Here is a 6,799-nt window from a genome sequence, read left to right as displayed (position 1 = left end):
GAAGAGAAAGAGGAGAGAACTATGTCTTGTAAGCCATGGGAAGATAGAAAATCAAGAAGAAAGCAGCCAATAATGTCAAATGCCATAGAAAGTCAAGGAGTATAGGAATGAAGATAAAGATGACTAAGGGGCATTTGGCCATTAGGAATCCACAAGTTATTGTGGAGAGAATAGTTTTAGTAGAGTTATGTAGGAAAAAAGGCCATATTTCATATTCTTAAAAAGCAAGTAAATGACATTGACAGGAAGAATATGCAGATTAAACTTTCTACAAATTTGCCAGTGAAATGGTAAAGAGAGATATTTTTATATAGATTTTAAAGATCTGAAATTCTTTGGTTTTGATTCTGATATTTTAATTGTTTGTTTGGGGCAAAAATATAAGAACGACGAGAGAGGCACAAAAGAACAGCATAATCAATGAAACAATATCACAGAAGAAATAGCATCAATAATGCTAAGTGGAAAAGTCAAGAAGGAGGAATATCTCATTTTCTGAAACTGGAGAGAATAGAATCAAGACCTTTTAGGATATGGAGACAAAGAGATGAAAGAACTAAAGGGAAATGGGATTAATCTTCTCAGTAAGCTTTTTAAGATAGTGAAATGGGCTCTTTCTTTTTCCCTGATTTATAACCCAATCTACTTTTCCTTATTTCCTATTTGTTCCTGGTGTGTTCCTGATGAAGAGAGCTAACAATTTCATTGTTCTGAATCTGCAAAACTTCTCATCTTACTGATGGATGGAATCTTGCAGTATTCTAATGTTCCTCAGAGCCATACATTGGTCAGGAACTAGCAGAACTCAGAACAAAGGAGAGAGGGGTAGCCATCATACATTGCCCTGGATTAGTCCACTTTTAGAGCACTGAAAGATTTCAGGTCCCAAGTCTGAGCTGAAAATGTAATACTAGAGTAACACAACATGAATAACACATGCAACCCCCCCCACAAAACCCCCCCAAAAACCAAAAACCGTGAACAGGATGAGTCCATACTTTCCTAACAAATGGATTCAGAGCCAAATCCTAAACTTAAGTATGAAGTCAGGAAGTAGGCTGAGAGTATGAGCAAAGACAAGAAGAATCCGACCATAAAAATTATCATGGTGACAAGGTACTTGAGACACAAGCACAGAAGAAAATAACTCCAAAACATGTACATGCAAAGCCTAAAGTAAAAACACATTTGGGGCAAAGATTCAAATAGAATTCCTCAAAAAGAAGAGCAATTTTTGCTCTTCCAGAGAAGGCTCTCACGCCGTTGTTGCAGCCATGTCTCTTGTAATCCCTGAGAAGTTCTAGCATATTTCGAAAGTGCTCAACACCAACATTGATAGATGGTGGAAAATAGCTTTTGCCATCACAGCCATCAAGGGTGTGGGTATAAGATATGCCCATGTAGTACTGAGAAAAGCAGACATTGACCTCACTAAGAGGGCTGGTGAGCTCACTGAAGATGAGGTGGAGCGTGTGATCACCATCATGCAGAATCCTTGACAATACAAGATTCCAGACTGGTTCCTTAACAGACAGAAGGATGGAAAGGATGGAAAATATAGCCACATTCTGGCCAATGGTCTGTACAATAAGCTTTGTGAGGATCTGGAGCGAGTGAAGAAGATTCGGGCATATCATGGGCTTCAGCACTTCTGAGGTCTCACCAAGACTACAGGCTGCAGGGGTCGCACTGTAGGTGTGTCTAAGAAGAAGTAAACATCTTCACTAGCTGCCTTGTCTATTAATAAATAGTTTCTATCAAAAAAAAAGAAGAGCAATTTTAAAAAAGGGGGTTAAATTAAAAAAAATTTATAATTGTTTTTTTTTTTGGGGGGGGGAGGGCAATGAGGGTTAAGCAACTTGTCCAAGGTCACACAGCTAGTAAGTGTCAAGTGTCTGATTCTGGATTTGAACTCAGGTCCTCCTGAATGAAATGAGGGTGTATTACAGAGAAAACTTGGCCTGTATTTGCCCATACCCTTGTTGATAATACTTCTAGGGGGAAAAAATCTATTCTTTTTTTTTTTTTAAATCTATTCTTTAAAGGCTATGAGTTTTTGTTTCTAAAGGGCTGGATGTCTAGGAAGGGAAAGATAATTCCTTGGAATTTCCATTTTACCCCCTTTTCCCCCTGAAACTTGTACAACACTCATACTCAGTCTTAATGACACATTTTCGACAACTTCCCTTCTACGTATATTCCCACTCTACCTTACAACAAACTAGAATAAAAAATGGGGGAAATGAGATCTCTGGAAGATAAAATTTGACAAGAAATTATCAGCTTGACCCAAAGGTACAAAATGCTGCTCAACAAGCAAATTCCTTAAAAATTAGATTGGATGAAAGAGAAGTCAATGACTCCATGAGATGACGAGAAATATTAAAAGAAAGCAAAAGACTTAAAAAAACCAACTGGCTTGGAATACAATTTAATGAGAAAAAACTTTAAAAATCATTGGACTATCTGAATGCCATGCACCAAAAAAAAGAGCCTACACATTATATTTCAAGAAATTTTAAAAGAAAATTGCTCAGATATTTTAGAATCAGAAGACCAAGCAGAAAAAGAAAGGAATCACCAATATTAACAAATGAAAACTCTCAGTAACCTTGTAACCCAAATCCAGAACTTCCAGGTCAAAATAAAATTTGTGACTCGAGGAATCAGAAAGAAAGAATTCAAGATCTAAGGAGCCACAGTCAGCATGATACCCAATTTAACAGCCACAATTGTCAAACACGGGGAGCTTGGAAATACCATATTCCAGAAGAATCACCCAGCAAAACTAAGTATAATACTATGGGATAAAAACACAATTTTAATGAAATAGAGAACTTTCAAGTCTTCCTGATGAAAAGACCAGAGCTATGTAGAAACTTTGAAGTTCAGACATAGGAGTTAAGAGAAACATTGAAAAGCAAATATAAATGAACACTCATAAGGGACTAAACAAGTATAAACTTCTTATATTCAATATGGAGAGATAATACTTGAGTCCCCTCTGAATGCTATCATCATCAGGAGTCATAAAGAAAGTCTAATTAGGCAAGTGGTTGTCTTATATAATCAAGATATAACTGTCTGATTTCAAGTATTTTTTCTTTGATTTGAAGCTTTGGGTTTTAGCTCTGGCATTCCTGAGAGATTTACTTTTGGAGTTTCTCTTATGAGGTACCTAGTGGATGCTTTCAGTTTTCTCTTTGCTCATTTCAACCAGTATACCTGGACAATTTCAATTTCATAAAATATTATTTGGGTGTTTTATTGGTTATTGTTTTTTGTTGTTGTTATTTGTGTTGTTTTTTAGGTCAATGAGGGTTAAGTGACTTGTTGAGGGTCACACAGCTAGTAGGTGTCAAATTTCTGAGGGCAGATGTGAACTCAGGTTCTAATGAATCCAGGGCAGGTGCTCTATCCACTGCACCACCTAGCTGCCCCCATTTGTTGTTTTCAGGGTAGTCCTATGATTCTTATAATATCTCTCTTTCTTGATTTCCAGGATTGTTTCTGATAGAAGATACTTTATATTTTCTTCAACTTTTTTGATGTTTCTTTTTTCAATTTAGTTTGAACGTTAGTCTTATGAAGTCATTGATTTCTATTTTGTTTAATTGTTTAGGGAATCTGTTTCAAGGGTAAAATTCACCACCTCTTTTCTAAGTTCTTAATTACTTGGCCTTGTCTTTCATCTACAGATTTCATTTCATTTGTAATCTATTGCTACATTTGTTCTAGGGACTTGCATTCTTTATGGTCAAACCAGTTTCTTTTCTGTAATTCACGGAGCAATATTTTTTTCTTAGTAATCTTCTTAGATGATTCTTGACTCATGATATTCCCTTATAGTGTTTAGGGTTTCTTTTGTTTACTTATATCTTCAGCCTAAATTCTTTTTTTAAACAATATTTTATATTTCCTCCCCAATTACATATAATTTTTTAACATCTTATATATATATATTTAAGTTATGCATTGCAAATTCTATCCCTCATTCCCTCCCCTATGCCTTGCTTGAGAAGGTAAGACATCTGATATAGGTTGTATATGTGCATGTAAAACATTTCCTCATTAGCTAATTTTTGCAAGAAGACAAACAAGAAAGAAAGGGAAAAAATTGAAAAAAATATTACATTTCACCCTGTATTCAGATAATATCAGTTCTTTCTCTGAAGGCAGATTGCCTTCATTTTTTGAGTCCATTAAAAAAAATTATTATTTATTTATTTAGCAGAGCAATGAGGGTTAAGTGACTTGCCCTCGGGTCCTCCTGAATCCAGGGCTGGTGCTTTATCCCGTGCACCACCCAGCTGCCCCCATGAGTCCTTTTTTGATTGTCTGGATCACTACTGAGAATAACTAAGTCATTCATAGTTCTTCATACAACACTTATGTTACTGTGCACAACATTCTCATGAATGCTCATTTCACTTCAGTTTATGTAAGTCCAGGTTTTTCTGAACTTGCTTGTCATTTTTTATAGCACAATAATATTCCATTACAATCATATACCACATCTTGTTCAGCCATTCCCCAATTTGTGGGCATCCCCTCAATTTCCAATTGTTAGCCACCATAAAAAGAGGTACTATAAATATATTTGCACAAATAAGTTCTCTCTCTCTCTCTCTCTCTTACTCTCTCTCTCTCTAGAATACAAACCTAGCAGTGGTATTGCTGGATCAAAGGATGTGAACAGTTTTATAGGTCTTTTGACATAGTTCCAAACTGCTCTCCAGAATGGATGGAACAATACACTAGTGTCCCAGTTTTTCCACATCCCGTCCAATATTTATCAGTTTTCTTTCTTTTTTTTTTGGTCATATTAGCCAATCACATAGGCATGAGGTGGTACCTCAGAGTTATTTTAATTTGCATTTCTCTGATCATAGTGATCTAGAATATTTTTATATGATGTGAGAAAATAATGAGGTTTTTGGAACTGCCAGAGACCCTCTTACTCTAAGGGCCTAACTGCCTGATCTTTTAAGATTGGCCCAAAGTTAGCCAAGTGGGACCTTGGACTGTGAATAGAGGTTAAAGCCACACCCACGGGAAAGCCTTGTTCCCATGAGAGAGTCTGTTCTCTGGGCTCTGACATCAACATGTACTGCTCTGGACCACCCTCACGGCCAATGAACCAATAGATTTGAATGGTGCTAGCCAATTAGATTTAAGCAGTGCGTAAGGGTGGTCTTTTGGCCTTCCCTCAGAGAGTTTTTGCTCAGGGATCTCTCTCTCTTAGCCCAGGACACTCAAGGAGGCAGGACACAGTCAATTCTCTCCTGTAGATCCTAGCTAGGCTTTCCTAACTTCCAGGGCCATGTGCTCTATCTTTACTAATATTTAATATGCTTTAATAAATGCTTAATGCCCCAAACTGATGCAGTATTCTCTAATTTCTTTCTTTTTTTTTGATGTCAGGCAATTGGGGTTAAGTGACTTGCCCAGGGTCACACAGTAAGTGTTAAGTGGCCAGTTGAACTCAGGTCCTCCTGAATCCAGGGCTGGTGCACTATCTATGTCTCCATCTAGCTGCCCCTCTAATTTCCAAGCAACAAATATATGATAAACCCCAGCTATGTTCCCTAAACTTGGGACAATTATAGGGTGACCACATTTAATTTTACTCACCATAATGAATAGATAGCTTTGATTTCATCTGAAAATTACTTGTTCATATCCTTTTACTATTTATCAGTTAGGGAATATGACTTGTATTCTTATAAATTTGGCTCAGTTTTCTAAATAGCTGAATTTCTTCCTCTTCCTCCTCTTCCTCCTCCTCCGTTCCCCTTCCCCTTCTCCCTCTTCTTCTTCTTCCCCCTCTTCTTTTTAAAACTGGGACAATTTGCTTTTGCCCTGAGCAGTTTTCATTTTTGATTTCTTGAAATATAGCTCTGAAAAACACACTTTTAAAAAGCCCATTGTGGTTTTGGGTTTTTTTGTTTTTGTTTTTTTATGGGGCAACAAGGGTTAAGTGACTTGCCCAGGGTCACACAGCTAGCAAGTGTCAAGTGTCTGAGGTCAAATTTGAACTCAGGTCCTCCTGACTCCAGGGCCAGTGCTCTATCCACTGAACCACCTAGCTGCTCCCAACCCCATTGTGTTTTAAATGGAGCTACTTGAATATACCTTTAAACCCACCCATTCTGAGTTTCATTGAATGGCCAATAATAGGCCCAGCCCAAGCCTCTGCATCTCATTATTTAGGTTTTGATAGCTTAATAATGAGTGTAAATAGCAATTGTTTTCTGTTCTGGCCAGAAACTCTAAGGGTCTACTCTTGCCAGATTGATATCTTTGTGATGGTAAATTGGGCCATCTTTTGTCTCAATGACTGTGTCCTCAAACAAACAGACTGGGAAAGACTTCAATTTAGAAAGGCCAAGTTCAACCACTTCAAACTGGGCCATTGCCAGGCATCTTGAACTTTGTCTTGCCATTGGACTTTGATGACACTGGAGGAGAGAGAGACTGATGTTGTGCAGCTCTGCCTCACTCAAATCCAATTCACATGTAGGTAAAGACATCATTGGCCCTATTCCAGAACAAAGAACAAAAAACCACGACTAGCAGTGTCACACATTTTCTTTTCTTTATTGTTTTTAAACTTTTGGTTCAAACCTGTGAAATCATTAGGAGAGGGAACTCTTAATGGGAAACCTACTTATGCTGATGAGGATGATCACATATAATGTAACATAGTGTCTGATATTTGTCAAGGACACTTAGAGGTTCATTGACTTATTCAGCACATCTCAGAACCTGGATATCAACCTATGTTTTTCTGACTCTG

At 37.3% G+C, this 6,799-nt stretch overlaps 1 pseudogene; it reads left to right on the top strand.

Annotated features, from left to right (window-relative positions):
* The first annotated feature begins 1,274 nt into the window (after positions 1-1,274).
* LOC122737197 lies at positions 1,275-1,715 on the top strand (annotated as a pseudogene).
* Positions 1,716-6,799: the final 5,084 nt, after the last annotated feature.

Source organism: Dromiciops gliroides, chromosome 1 (assembly GCF_019393635.1).
Source record: "Dromiciops gliroides isolate mDroGli1 chromosome 1, mDroGli1.pri, whole genome shotgun sequence".
NCBI lineage: Eukaryota > Metazoa > Chordata > Mammalia > Microbiotheria > Microbiotheriidae > Dromiciops > Dromiciops gliroides.
Note: the sequence above shows the minus strand (reverse complement) of the source record. Positions and strands in the feature narration are given on the sequence as shown.